At 32.0% G+C, this 15,507-nt stretch overlaps 1 protein-coding gene across 13 annotated transcripts in view; it reads right to left on the reverse strand.

Moving 5' to 3' along the window:
• Window positions 1-15,507, reverse strand: part of ADGRL3 (adhesion G protein-coupled receptor L3) — a 726,682-nt gene that overhangs the window by 548,593 nt on the left and 162,582 nt on the right. For 12 of the 13 annotated variants that reach the window (XM_012724122.1, XM_012724117.1, XM_012724113.1 and 9 more), the window contains exon 3: window positions 4,674-4,742. The exons of the other annotated variant lie outside the window; for it this stretch is intronic. The gene's annotated coding sequence lies outside the window, so the exon portion shown is untranslated. The remainder of the gene's footprint in view (window positions 1-4,673; window positions 4,743-15,507) is intronic. 13 annotated transcript variants of the gene reach the window in all.

Genomic DNA, 15,507 nt, shown 5'->3' on the forward strand with positions numbered 1-15,507 from the left:
TATATGTGTGATGTAGAGGGATAGCAAAGGTCAGGTAAAACCAAACCAATAATAAACACTAGAAATCTGACTATTTAACTGAGGCTACCAGAGAGGGAGGGAGAGGAGAGAATAAAGTGGGGAGGGACACAACTGACTTTGATGGAAGTCCTTGGTGCCTTGGTGGCAGAAGTGGTATGGAAACACACACCTGGAGGCTGTAACATATACAATGTTCTAACAAATTTATAAAATAAAATAAAGAGAAATAGAATGTCACCAATACAGCTGAATTGCTATACCCAACTATATCCCCTGCCTTTCTGTCAGTGGGTAACTATTGTCCTGAACTCTTACTTCACATCCTATTCTGATTGTCTGTGCGAAGAAGAAGGATGAATTTTACAGCCAGAAGCAGAAAAAGAGATTCATTAGCAACTAAACAATACATTCTCATAATTTAACTTTTTAATAAAAAAGTTATTTTACTGTAGAAGATACTTCCCCAGCAGACCTTTCCTTTTAGGTTCAAAATGTAATTTAATTTGTACATGATAACATCACATTTAGATAGCACAAACCCTATTCTGCCTACTATGATGTAAATAAAATTTATGAATGACATGAAGAGGAGAAAATTGAAGCAGACAGGACAAGTAACACCCCAGAGATCGTGTAACAAGTCTGTCTTCAAACATGACCTTCTTACCTTCATCTCTCTCAAGTTTTGTGAAGAGGCTGCCAGATTTTTTAACAGAGGCGGAATATACTATGGGATGTCTTGACAGACTTCTGGGGGTGATAGCTATCATCAATAACTTGATTTGGTGGTATTTATACAATTTTATGTGTCAGTAGAAACAGAATCATACATTAAAAGACTGACTAGCATATGTGAATTTTGCAGCAATAAATCAGTTTTTTAAATATAATAATTGTATATTAATACATGTTGTGACCCAACTTATTTTATCTGAAGATAAAATGAATTTTTCATACTATTTAATTTATTCTAATATTACTTTTTTCTAATTTAAGCAACAATTCTTAATGTGATAATCCAGTTGGCTAAGTATATTTTTTCCATGTTACTTTTTCTTCATAAAATTCAGTCATCTTTACCACAGTAGGAACAATTAGGTTTCTTCAATTGTTTTATTCCTTCTCTGCAGGAAATCTTAAATATGACTTCTAAACATTTATCATAAAGTTTAGTGAAAAATTGTAAATAGTTAAATAGTGCATGGTTTTAACTACTGCTAGAAAGCTGAGGGATGTCCTGCACTTATATTTCAGATTCAAGTTATCAAAAGTCATGCTTTCCGGCCCTCCCTGGTGGCGCAGCGGGTTAAAGCACTGCACTGAGAAACTAAAGTCACTTCCGCATGAGTTCGATCCCCACCTGCCCCGGAGGTGACCACATGGCGTGGCAGACCTCTCCTGACCCGCCCGCTGCTCCCCTCAGCAGTGTACTTCGTCGATCTGCCTGTTCTGCTTCCCGCTCTGTCTCTGGTGAATCCTCTCACCCTCCGCATCTCTGGCCTGTACCCCAGTTCTGTATGAATAAATAAATAAATCTTTAAAAAAAAAAAAAGTCATGCTTTCCAGGTTGTTGTGTATTATCATGAAATTATGCCTCAAGATAAAATATGCCTCTAAGACAAGCTTAATTGCTTATGATGTAAAAGACAAATCTATTATTCACAGTCGTTTTGATTATTCTGTTTTAAGCGTGGATCTTAATTAATCTAAGATTATCAATAGCTCTATCATATAGTGAATCTGAAATCTCTTCAAATTAAGAGTAGTAAAGTATCAGTTCTGGCCCTCCCTGGTGGTGCAGCTGTTTAGGACACAGTACTGCAAGTGAGCTGCAACCCTTTCAGTGCGAGTTTGATAACTGGCACCAGAGATGAGCCACAAGGCATGCAGAACTCTCCTGACCCGCCTGCTGCTACCCTCAGCAGTGTACTTCATCAATCCATCTGTTCTGCTCCCTACTCTGTCTCTGGTGAACCCTTTCACCACCCCTGTACCACTGGCCTGTACCCTAGTTCTATATGTATAAATAAGTAAATCTTTTTTAAAAAATTATCAGTTCTGACAATTTTTAAATTACTGACCTGGCATAACCTGGATTAATCAAATAATATTCATTATATAATTGATTTACATTACTTCACAGAATCAATTGTATAAATATGAGTACTAGTGTAAAATTGGTAACTACAATAATGTACATATTATTGGTAAACTAAAATCCTCATAAAAACAAACACTATTATCAAAATTCAATGAAATATCATTTAAATCCATTATGATGTCTAGAAAAATGAACTATTTGGGGTAAGAACATGCGAAAATTAGAATAATACACTGGAATGGAAAATAATTCAATGACTTTAGAAAACTGTTTGGAAGTTCCTCCAGTGGTAACTCATACAGTTACCATATGACCCAGCAATTCTGCATAGGTATATATGTCATAGATAAGTTAACACACATATCTACACAAAAATTTGAAATGATTCTTCATTGCCCCACTATTCATAATAGCCCCAAAAACGTAAAAGTTCAAGTATCCATCATCTAATGAAGGGATCAATATGTTAATCCATATAAGAAAATTTCTCAGACATAAAAGGAAATTAAGTACTGATTCACACAAGGGTTAAAGTGAAAATACATCGAGTTAGAAAGTAAATTGTGGTTGTCAGAGGATGAGGAGAGAGGAGAACGGGAATAAATGTTCATGGGTACAAGGTTCCTTTACAATAAATGATAAACATTTTCTGGATTAGATGGTGGTGATAGTTATATGACTTAGAGGACATACTAAAAATCACTGAAATCTACAATTCAAAAGGATGAAGTAGGTTTTATGATTTATATGTCAATTTAAAAAATGAAATAAGCACTTCCAAACACTAAATTTTGTAAAAATCCCTATGACTCTTCAAGAAATTTCTTATTTGGAAACCTATATTACATTAAATACAAGGTTATATATATATTTAATTTCTTAATGGGAATAAATTACCAGTAGATATTCTAAAATGTTAGTCCAACAACTGTATCAGTCCTCTTAAGCACACACTAGAGAAGTCTAGGCTGGAAAAATTACACTATAATATGGCAAAGTATTCTATGGATTATGCCAACCTGTTTTACCAAGTTCATCTCCTAACATTATCTGCCCAAGTAGCAACCCTTCCCTACTCTGGAAAGAGCAATCCTTCAATGGCTACTATTTGTTCCTTTATGTGCCCTTTGCAAGTTACTTTATTGTCCTGGTATCTGTGACATAACCTTCCCTGTCTCAATAATCCTTCAGTGAGTTTCAGAGCTTCTACTAAGGTTTCAAGAGAATCCAGCAAAAGTGATCTACACTGACCTTTGTTTCTTTGGCAATTAGTTATTGACTCTTAAAATGTAAACAATAATTTCTATAGGGCTTTATCTTTCTAGCCAGCATTTAATTTCTCTGGAGTACACACATCAAAATTTTCACTGCTTATTTTTTTTTTAATAATTGTATCAGCTTGTCTTCACTACTAAAAAACATTTCACATTCAAATCAGCAAAAGAATAATTGTAAATTTTATGTTAATGCACAGACAAGATAATTAAATTGATTCAATAATATCTATTCTGGAAGATAGGAATGAAAATAATATTGCTTGCATTGTGAAAAATGTGAAGAAATCAAAGATAACGAAACTAAGGCAAATACATCTTCAAGAAGGAATATCAATTGAAAAATTTAGTGCTTACAAAAGTGAGTATAATATTTTTAGTCTTCAGTAACTCAGTACTCTTTTTAAAGAAAAAGTATAGAATTTTCTTAAAATATTAGTTTAAAAAACATAACTTTTATGTCAACAATTTAAAGTTGAACATAATTCTACCATGAAAGCTGTTATTTCTAATTTTAGACTGTATATTTAAGACAACTTATATTGTTGACATAATGAAGACACTTTACAGCAATTAACTTCAGTAATTTCAAAAAGAAATTCTGATAATTTTGTTCACCAATATTAAGATTTGTTTTGACTTCAGATTATTTACTGAAGAAGAGGCAAATATGTGTATGGGTTTAAGATTAAACTCCTTCAGGTCTTTCTGTCACACTCTAAAAATATATTTGTGACAGAAACATTACTTCTCAAAATCATTTGCTTCACATTAAACAGGTCACTGCTGTAAAATGAATATATTTGATTTCCATGCTCTCCATCATGGATATATAATTGAGAGCAAAGGGAATGAATTAAAATAAAGACTTTAAAATATTGTTACTATATATGTTCCAATTTTTAAAAAAGCATGTTAGTTATTAATAAAGTTTTTTTTAATAATAAAGTTTTAAGAACATAATACCATTATGTGAGTTTCCAAGGAGGTAGAAAGCTACTCAAATTAAATATTTTCAATACCTTGCTTTATATATAATTGAATTATATCTCCTCAAAGCATCAAATATGTTGTTATATTATTTACATATTTATTTATATAAAATGTCAAATTTACTTTGCAGAAATAAACAAAATTCAATTTATTAGTGTTTCAAACAGTGTGTTGAATTTCCAATTTAATACTTATAGAAGGATAAACTAAATTAAATGTAAATATGCTAAACATACTTTAAAATTACTAACATATATGAATGATAACAAGGAAATTCTAATTACCTTAATTTGTCCTTCAGTTGCTAAAAATCCATGCTTTTTTCCTCCAATTTATAGAACAGTTAAACATCTCTGTAAAAAAAAAAGTGTATTTTATGGCAAAAAATTATTTGAGTAGATTGATGCAGTTTGAATAGCAGCAGAGAAAGGGCAAACACAAATTTCAGTTTAACTGTGATGAATCTTGCTATACCATAATCTACATTACTATAATCTTCAATAGAGAAAGTTAATTTGGCAGATGCTGAATATTAATGATTATTTTATTAATAGAATACACAAGTTTTTAAAGTAATTTCTGAGATTTCCAAGGAACTGCTTGTTTCTTGCAATGGATATTTTTAGCTGAAATATTGGGATCATTTAATTATTTTTCACCATAGTGGCACTGTTGAAAAACATCGAGAGTCACCTCAGTATAGCATTCTATTTAAATTTATCCCTTTCTTGCCCCTCCCTCTGTGTATCAATGTCTACATACATAAGACTGTAATTATAATAGTCTAAGCAAATTATTATCTTAAAAACATGAAAAGGAAATAAAATTGTATAGGAATTTCTATAAAACCCCATCTTTTAATATTTCTTTCTTTATTAAATGAAATATCAACTTTCCAGACAGTTTACAAAAACATGTAATGTCCTACAAAATAATTTCTTTGGGATTAAAGTGTTTTCAAATGGCTCAGCAATTGATCATATCAATTTTTGAACTTTTAGTGAGTCTATTTAAGTTCTTTATGTAAGCATCAACTGCATTACTCTATCACTATGATACTTAGAATTTATTATGGTATTAGTAGTACTGTGTTATTAATAGAAGGGTAAGTAACCATATATGCACAAAAAAAAAAACAATTACAAAATTCATAATCTGTACTAGAATACTGTCCCCAAATAGACCTAAAAAAATAGAATTGGGCAGAATGTCATTAGCATAAAGTGAAAATTGAGTACCCTTTATAAAATCACTATCTATTACTATCAAATATATAGAGAAACATGTTAATGGGACAATATTCAGTAAAAACAAGATTGTGTTGAAAGATTTAAAAATATTTAAGCAATTAAACTCACAATATTTTCTAGAGTGTCTACCCATATTTGGTCAAACAGTTAGGTTTTGTATCACTGGTAAAATTTTGCTGAACTGGAGCAATTCAAGCTCATATTTGAATGGAACACTTGACTGCAGGAAAGCAATTTTTTAATCACCTTTTCAAATTTCCCTTGACAAGCATTCTTTTAACAAATTGAGTCTGTTCCTTTAATAAGTATTGGCACTTTAAAAATATAGTTTGTCTAGTTTTTGAACAGGCATATTCCATCTAGATATCTGAACATTCAAGAGTAACAAAATCACAGGCTCATGTGCATGTCTGTTACCCTTTAGCCCTTTTTCCTCCCATATAAGAAAAACACTCTGAAATTCAAATGTCCCTAGTTCCCCAAAATTTTCCACATGTCACAAGATTCACTTCTCCACAGACTTTCCCAGAGGTCCCAAAACTCTCTCTATAGTCTTCTATTTTGCAGAAACATAGCCTGTAACATGAAAAGCTTTTAAACAGGGAATTTGACTTCTTCAATTTGTATGGCCATTCCCTGAAGTACTCGCTACTAACAGAGCCTCCAAAATGCTAATTAGGTAAACAAAATAATTGCCTTTTATTTTTAGTCTAAAAATGTGAAATTAGAGCCCTCCCTGGTGGCACAGCAGGTTAAAGTGCAGCCCTACTAAACCGGCCTCAGCATCCAGGCCAGTTCAGTGCCTGCTGGGTGATACCCATGACACAGCAGACCTCTCCTGTCTAGCCTCTAGCTCCCCTCAGCAGTGGACTTCGTCAATCTGCCTGTTCTGCTACCCACTTTGACTATGGTGAATCCTCTCACTGTTCTGCATCTCTGGCCTATACCACAGTTCTATATACATAAATAAATAAATCTTTTTAAAATATGTGAAATTATATTTTGAAAATAGTCTGTATTGGCCTCATACAATTTGAGATCAAGAACAAAAATACATTGTACAATATTATATGTGTCTTTGTCTGTATAGCTATTCCATGGGCTCTTTTTCCTTTGGTACAAAAGAACAGAAAATCTTCAATTAATATTTTGGCAAATCAAAGTCTCAGTCCTTCACTCACTTACAGTCATTGAAGACACTTAAGAGTTAGCATATAGCACGGGTGAAAGAACAAGTTTCTGTAGAGTCACTTAGCCTCATAAGAGGAAAAGTCCATGACCCAGCTAAAACATGGGGAGAAATAGGGGAGTAGACAGTGAAGGGAATAGAAAACCAGACAGGTAAGCAAGTGCAAGGGAAGGTATATAAAATACTTTCTATCACAAATTAGGGAGTCTGAACTTTATTTGTGTTTAGTAAACTCAATTAAAGGGATTTTTAAGAGTTACTAGAATTATTTTTAAGCAATATGACTAAAGGAAAGCACTAATGTTTTTGTTTTATGAAAACAAATTCATACAAGTTAGTGCATCACCACATTTCCAATATTGTTCAAGACAAAATGAAGTGTTTCAGCTCACTCTAGGACATGCACATAAATAGAAATATTTTGGATGATGTCACAACCCAAATAAAATTACTTAACTCGTTTAATTAAAAAAGATATTTTATGGTGATATGAAAGTAGTATGTAAAGGTGCTGATTAATTATAGGTATACCTAAAACCTAAGTTATAATGCCGTATAACTTAAATAGGTTGTTTAAATTTACTATATATCAAAATAGAATTTATTTCAAAAATTTAAAGTTTAATTCATGTATAATTTAGAAAGAAACTTACAAATAAGCAGTCATAAAAAAACGAAAATGAAAAATAAATCAGTAAGATTTCATTCATTAACTCAAAAAGCATAATAAAGATGAACATTCAAGGTAAATTATCTAATCCTAATACAGTCAATTTAAGAAAGTACATGGAAAAATGTTCATCATCATGGAAATGCAAATCAGAAACAGATGTGAGATAAGACCTCATACCATTGAATATAGCCCACATCAAAATGACCACAAACAAGTACTGGCAACGGTTTGGAGAAAAGACAACCACTGTACATTGTTAGTGGGAATGGAGGCTGATAGACAATCATATAGAAATTTCTCAAGATATTAAAATTGGATTCACTCTATGATCCAACAATTCAACCACTAGGTCTCTAACTGATGAATACAGAAACACTAAATCTATGGTATCTATACATGCCCGTATCATTACAGTATGAGGCACAAAAACTACATTATGAAAGCAAACAAATTGGACAAGTACAGATAGATTAGGAAGAAGTAATAAATATACACATTAGAACACTACTCCGTTATTAAAAAAAAATCAACTCTTGTCATTTGTGATGACATGGATGAAACTGATATGGATTATGACAAGCAAACTAAGTCAGAAAGATAAAGAGCATGACCAGATGTTGTCATATATATGAAATATGGAGAAACAAAGAAGACAATGGGTCAGAACAAACCCTAGAAATCTCACTGTAGAAAGCATAGTGGTTGGGGGAGGGGAGGCAAAGGAAAATGTACTACAGTGTAGGACTCTGAGTGCACTGGTGATGGGTGTGGTGTGGAGACAAATATCTAAATGGTGTGATCCAATATTCTACATCAAATATAAGGTTGTAAACCAATGTTACCTCAATATAAATAAAAGTGTGATAACAATGAATGAATAAATAAAGCAGAACAACTTCATTCAGTCCTTCATCAAATATTTACTCAGTGTCTAAATACCATTCTAATTATTATGGTTTCAGAAGAGGACTGAACAAACAAAAATAGCATTGAAAGTTTCCAATTACATTCTAGTTAGGGACTAAGAGAGAATGAGGGAGATTTGGCAGACAGACATTGATTGAATATACTTTGATACATATTTTAAAATACGGTTAATTTTTAAATACTATTTTTGAACACTTCACATTCCCATTTAAGCTTCAATAATATTTTAAGTGATTTGCTTTATTCTTATTTAAACTTCATACAAATTTTAAGGCTGGTATAAATATAATCTTCTTTATATGCAAATATATATTCTGAGACATTGAAAAGCTAAGACAGTATTTGAAAATGAATAAACCAAATTCAGAATCTTTACACTCAGGTTTATCAAATAGTGTTCTTCATGATTATTACTGTTGGCATTTGATAAAAGGAAGCACACACTTAAAGAGCATAAGTCTCCTTAAAATTTGCAAAGATAGGCCCTCCCTGGTGGCGCAGCGAGTTAAAGCACTGCACAAAGAAGCTAAAACCACTTTCCCATGAGTTCGATCCCCTCCTGCCCCGGAGGTGACCACATGGTGTGGCAGACCTCTCCTGACCCGCCCGCTGCTCTCCTCAGCAGTGTACTTGGTCGATCTGCCTGTTTTGCTCCCTACTCTCTCTCTGGTGAATCCTCTCACCCTCCGCATCTCTGGCCTGTACCCCAGTTCTGTATGAATAGATAAATAAATCTTTAAAAAAATTTTTTGCAAAGATAATCATCTCAGAATTTTATCACATTAAATAATGTTACACAATGTCTTTACATTATGTTATTTAAATGAGATTCCAAGAAACCCCTGTGGACATTACTCCAGAATTAAGAAGTCATTCTAGGGCCCTAAAACACAGTACTAAGAAGCTAAAGCCACTGCAGCACGAGTTTAAGCCCTGCCTAAGAGATGACCCACATGGCGCGGCACACCTCTTCTCCCCGCTGCTCCCTCATCAGTGTACTCCATCAGTCCATCAGTCCATATGTTCTGCTCCCCACCCTGTCTCTGGTGAATCCTCTCACCACCCCTGCACCTCTGGCCTGTACCCCAGTTCTGTAAGCATAAATAAATACCTCTTTTTAAAAAAAAAAAAAAGTCATTCTATTGCTTTAGTATATGTAGCATTAATTCCCAAATTTATGTGAGATCACCTACTGGTTCATGAGGCAATGAAGTGGCATGTATAAACATATTTTTTAAAGATTATTATAAGTTAAGATGGTTTGAAGCCTAAGATACCAATGACATTCTTTAAAGAAACTGAGATTTAAAAAATAAAATTACAGTAATCTTTTTAAGTACTTTTTCCCTGTGTTAATACTTTAATAATTTTTAGAGTGAAAAAATTTAATAGTGGGCACCACTATTAAATTAAAAAATGAGCATATAGTCTTCAGTTGTCATTTCAATTATTTGGATGTTAAATACAAAAATAAGAGAAAACCTCTACAAAGAGACACAATAACTGCACTTATGATTGTCTGCCTTCATATATTAAACTAGGTCTTCAAGTGTTATCTTTTTACTCATGATGTTCACACCATTTTTTTAACTACCCACTTTGCATCTCTCAATCAAAAATATCTTCTATTTTTATTCCTTATTGATAACAACCAACATACACCAATATATTATTACCTATATAGACTGTTGACTTTAATTTTCATTTCAATATCTAATACCACAGCCCACAGAGCCATGGAAGTAGGAAAAGAAGGAATTTTTCCTATTTTAAAGGTCTAGTGAGCTACAAAGTGTAAAGATTATCACGGTTAATAAGTGTTAGTTCCAAGACAAAATTCTCAAGACATTTAACATTTAGTCTTCCTGCCTGCCACTGTATATGTCACCACTGGCCCCCATACCTGGCAAATTATAAAAAAAATAATAATAATAATAATAAAATAAAGAAAAAAAATCTAGATATTCCTACAGAACCATTCTATCCTCTCTACCTTGCAAAAAGTTCCCAGAATAATCTCATATTCCTTATGATGACCTGTTTATTCAATGACACACAAAAAGTACCCTATTGCTTTACAAATAATTGGGTTTTGAAAAGCTTCTGTGAGTTCATTCTTTTTGAATCACACAAAAACTTTCCAATTACATTTCTCTACTCATGTAGAATTTGCATACCAGGAGTTTGGGTTACTGACTGGTTGCTCAGATAAGTATGCAGAGTGGTTTGTGAATTCAATTCCTTCTAGTCCCTGGTCCAAGAATGCGCTCTGCATTTCTCTACATTCATGCTTTGGACATTATATTAAAACTCTGCTAAAGTCCCACCCTCCCACAAAATAAATATCTATGCTTTGAGCAAAAATTCCTCTCTAAAAGCTAGGTACACGTTAAATTATCGAATACAATGTTTGTCCTAAATACCCCCATAACTTCCATGTGTAATAATTAACAGACCCAAGAAAGTAAGTCTTTTTATAACAGAGGATAGGTAGAATTTTTAAATCAATAGTAAAACTGTAAAAAAATAAAAATTGACAAAATTGTCTCTTTCAACTATACTAAAGTCGGCTAGTCATACAAGTTTTTATACCAGACAGATTTCTGGAAAGAAGAGTACGACTCTATGATGTTTGGCTGGGAATGCTCACATCTCTGTACCATTCCCAGCTAGGACTTTAGGTTATAAAACAAATTCTTGATAAATTTAACAGGAATGAAATCATACAGTGAATTTTCACATTTTTAAAGAAAAAAATTTTGGACATCTCCAAATTTTGGAAATTTTCAAAAATTTTATATACCACATGAAGCAAAGTACTCACAAAAGAAATTACAAAATATTTTGAACTAAAATAAAACTAAAGCACACCAAATCAAAATTCATAGATTAATTCTAAATCAGTGTTTAAAGCAGTAAATGTATAGCTCTAAACACAAATATAAGTAAAAAAGACTTTCTCAGACTGATAATCAATGCTTTCATTATAAACAAGAAAAGCAAAGCAAACAAAATGCAAATTAGGAAAAAATAAGGTAATAATGAAGGAAAGAATTTGCAATATTGAAAAGTCCAATGTTAAAATTAAAACACAGCAGTAAACAGTTTAAACTGTAAAATAAATCCTTACCTTTCCTACTCCCTACTATCTTCATATTTAACATAACATAAGAATATGTTACAATTGTCTTCCACAATAAGAAAAATATATCTTTTTTATGGAAGAGCCAAAGGGTCAAGTAAAGAATAAAAGTAATAAACAGTACATGAATAACTCAGAGATTATATTAGAGGAAAAAGACTGCAGATAATGTAAAACAGAGTAATCTTCAAAGCTGAAAACATCACTCAAGATTTTTACTTACAGATGAATAACATAGTATGTTATAAAAAGTACAAGATAGGAAAGACATTTATTATGATGGTGTAACTGTTTTCCAGGCGCTGATTCAGACTTAATATATATTAAAAGAAAGGGACATTAGTTTTGGCTGAGTACCTTAAACTATGCGAAAGTTCCATAATCATGTGCACGTTTTTCTAAGACTGATTACCATATGCTTAACTTGTTCCTAGGTAAAAAACTATGCTGTTATTGCCAAATGGCATATAAGGGATAAAAAATGTGACCTGCTGTGAATAATTGATGATCAGAAGAGTTCTAGTATTCTGTTATACACAGGAAAATGTGCACTTCCTACACAGAAGGAAAGATGATAAAATATACAGCAGATGTGACTATTGAAGGCTAGAATCAATACGTAGAAAAGGACTCAGTTCATAGTGGGGATTCTGTGTGGGAAGATGGATTAATGGCTGGGGGCAGAAGGATTTCCTGCTCTCCTTTTAACACTGCATTACAAATAGTCAGCAGTCCATTGCTCTAACCCTGAGAAGACTTGGTGGGTTTCCAGGAAGATTATTTCCTCGGTAATGTCTGTTCTTTGATTTCTTAGCTTAAGAAATAGCTTTCAAGTTACCAATATAAAAAGAAATCATTCAACTTACTAATTTTCACTCTTCAAAAATGGCTGTTTTTACAAAAACTGCACATCATATTTGCATCCTAATCATGCTTTCCAAAGCTCATAATGGGAATACAAGCTTTTTGCATTTTTAATAAAACAAGCCTACACTCTCAACTTTTATACATAATCCTTTTTTTCTAGTGGAACAAACTGAAATCCACCTTATTACTTACATAATGGAATAGTGATTATTTGAAAGTATATACATTTTATAAAATCTATGACAAAATGGTTCAAAACAATTCGACAGTTCACTTTATAAGTAATAATTATATAATTTTGTATTTAATTTTTATTAAGAATGCGATTACTGCAAAACAATGTGTATTTGTTTCAATCAGCAGCAAGGTAGCAAATTTTGATTAGTAAATATATCTCAAAGTACAAAGCAGGTAAGATAAAATGTAATATAGTTCCTCTTAAAGTTAGAAATAATTGAACATAAGGATTAATTTTCAAAATATACCTTAAACTGACACTATCTTCATTATTTCTCTACATATTTTAAAGCTCATGTCTTCCTATTTATCTTTTTTAATATAGATGTACAAAGAAGAAACAATACAGGTATCCAATGCTTTATATTCAGAGTAATTCCCTTTAAAAGTATAATTTCTTACAATTCACATCATTTCTAAACAAATATATTTTAAGATATAATGCAAAGTAATCAGTTTTTGGTGTATATTATTTAAATAATCTACATTCATATCATTTCCTTTTAACACCTTCCAAACATACCCAAGACTCTAACCTGAAACACAGATGGTAAGGCAGCATCAACTTACTGATTCATATAAGGATTATCTCAAATATAGATGTAGGAAACCCTCTTCTGTTTCAAGTTCAAAATTTAAATAAGAAGCCTTAAAAATCTACTATGGCAGAAAATGTTCAACTACAAACTTTGTTTTTCTTTAAATATTGTCTTATCCTTGATTGTCAAGCATATATACATGAATTCATTAAAATGTACCTTCTGTTCCTGGATAATTTAAATAAAAGTTTAATCTCAAGCTATTATACATAGGGGAAATAGTACAAGAACATGGAACTGTGCCAAAATCAGTATAAAATAGTTTTTGAGACTCAATTTTTTTAAAATAGCAATTGCTAAACCTTTATATATTTGCTCAGTTTCTGTCAAAAACTTATCTTTATCTTCCATTTCAATGATGTCAATTTGTCAACTAATCTCAATCTCAAAAAGAAAAAAGAAAAAAAAAGTAGAATATGCCAGAATTCTCAGTTTTACTAAAGATGAGAACCTGGCATCTAATGATGTGCTTATAAAGATTAGATTAGATTGCCAACAGTCACTGAATCTCAGATGAGCTTTTTCCAAAAATCCTTAGTCTTTTGGTCATTAAGAAAAATCAATAAATGTATTCTCACTAAAGTTTAAAAAGCTTCTGAGAGATGACCTCTGCCAAAGTCTTTTGGGGACAATCCAATTGTGCAGGGGGCATGGTGTAGGATCAAAAAGCAGAAAGAAGGAAATAAAGAAATGCTTCTACACAAGTAGAAAAAAATCTGGCTGAAGAACTAAAAGGGATTAGCTTACATATCAAATATCAGATTGCCACTGCACTGTTACTCTCTCTGCTTCCTCCTCTTTTTTCTGTTCCAATCAAACATAACATGGTGCTTTATTTCTCATTTTGTGTAAGATTTCAAGCAGAAAATCTTCAGTACTGAGATCTTTAAAAGGTGTGCTTTATAGTCCACAGTAATAAGTCCCTTATCGGAGACTCCACCATCTGGAAAACAGACCAATCTAACATACAGCCTAAATCAAAGATACTTTAAAAAAAAAGTCACACTGCATTAAAACTCAATGAACTTGACTCACAGAGAGGCCCTCAATCAAAATTTAGTCATTCTTTATTTTTTATAGAGTTCTATTCAAATCAAGCTCAAAGAAATAGAGGCAACATACTGACATACTAACAAATTACCAAAAATATCTAAAGCTCCGAGGGCTTTTGAAAACTACTTCGAAAATAGTTTGGAAATAGCTTTATTCAAACTGGCAAACATCTGGAATTTTGGCACTTTAATTGGGTTTACCTCACTTTATTAAAAGGTCTTTTCTACACAATAAAACCTTCTGCACAAACAAGACTCAATATACTAATTAAAGTGTTTACTAATGTACAATTCTAAATAACTATTATCCAATAATTTTCAATTACTGATATGATAGAAGTCATACCCTTGATAAAGAGTGTTTAAAGGTGATATATCTGTGTGTAACATACCTGCTTTTTTCAGGATATTTCCTTTAAATAAATCTGTTTTATTTCTATAAATTACTTATATAAACAGAAGCCCTTTTAAAGCCATACTTTAATTATTTGTATAATCACACACCTAGAGAGGGAAAGATCATAACACTCCTTCCAAACAATGCCTGGTAGATTTTTCAATAAATTTTTTTTTGGGGGGGAGGAGGGGAACAAATGACTTATTTATCTACATAACGTTTTTTAAATAATGGATGATGCCTACAAGCTAACAACATGATAGTTTTTTGGTCAATTTCATTTAATACTTTTTGATTGAGATAACATAGGTTAACATGATTCAGATGCATAGGATCATATTTCTTCAAATGTATGTTATCCCACCATACCCATCACACTAAAACATCCATAGTCCTCCACCAGTCCATTTTTTTTCCTTCTCACCTTTCTTTTTTCTATCCCTCCCAAACTTGTAGTCTCAATTTTATGGTAAGATTTCTGTAATTTGTGTTTGATTTGATTTTGGCTTTTTGATTTGTTTCTCTATATTCCACTTATAAGTGACAACATATGGTATGTGTCTTTCTTTATCTAAATTACATAACTTAGTACAATCCCTTCCAATTCCATCCATGTTGTTACAGTGGCTAGAGTTCATCATTTTTTACCAGTGGATTTCCATTGTGTATATATCTCACATCTTTCTAATCTACTCAACTATCCTTGACCACTGGGATTCTTTACATAACTTGGCTATTGTACATAATACTACAATGAACATAGATATGAGTATATCCTTAAAACT

Source organism: Condylura cristata, unplaced genomic scaffold (genome assembly GCF_000260355.1).
Source record: "Condylura cristata isolate star-nosed mole 26May11 unplaced genomic scaffold, ConCri1.0 scaffold00012, whole genome shotgun sequence".
Taxonomy (NCBI): Eukaryota; Metazoa; Chordata; class Mammalia; order Eulipotyphla; family Talpidae; genus Condylura; species Condylura cristata.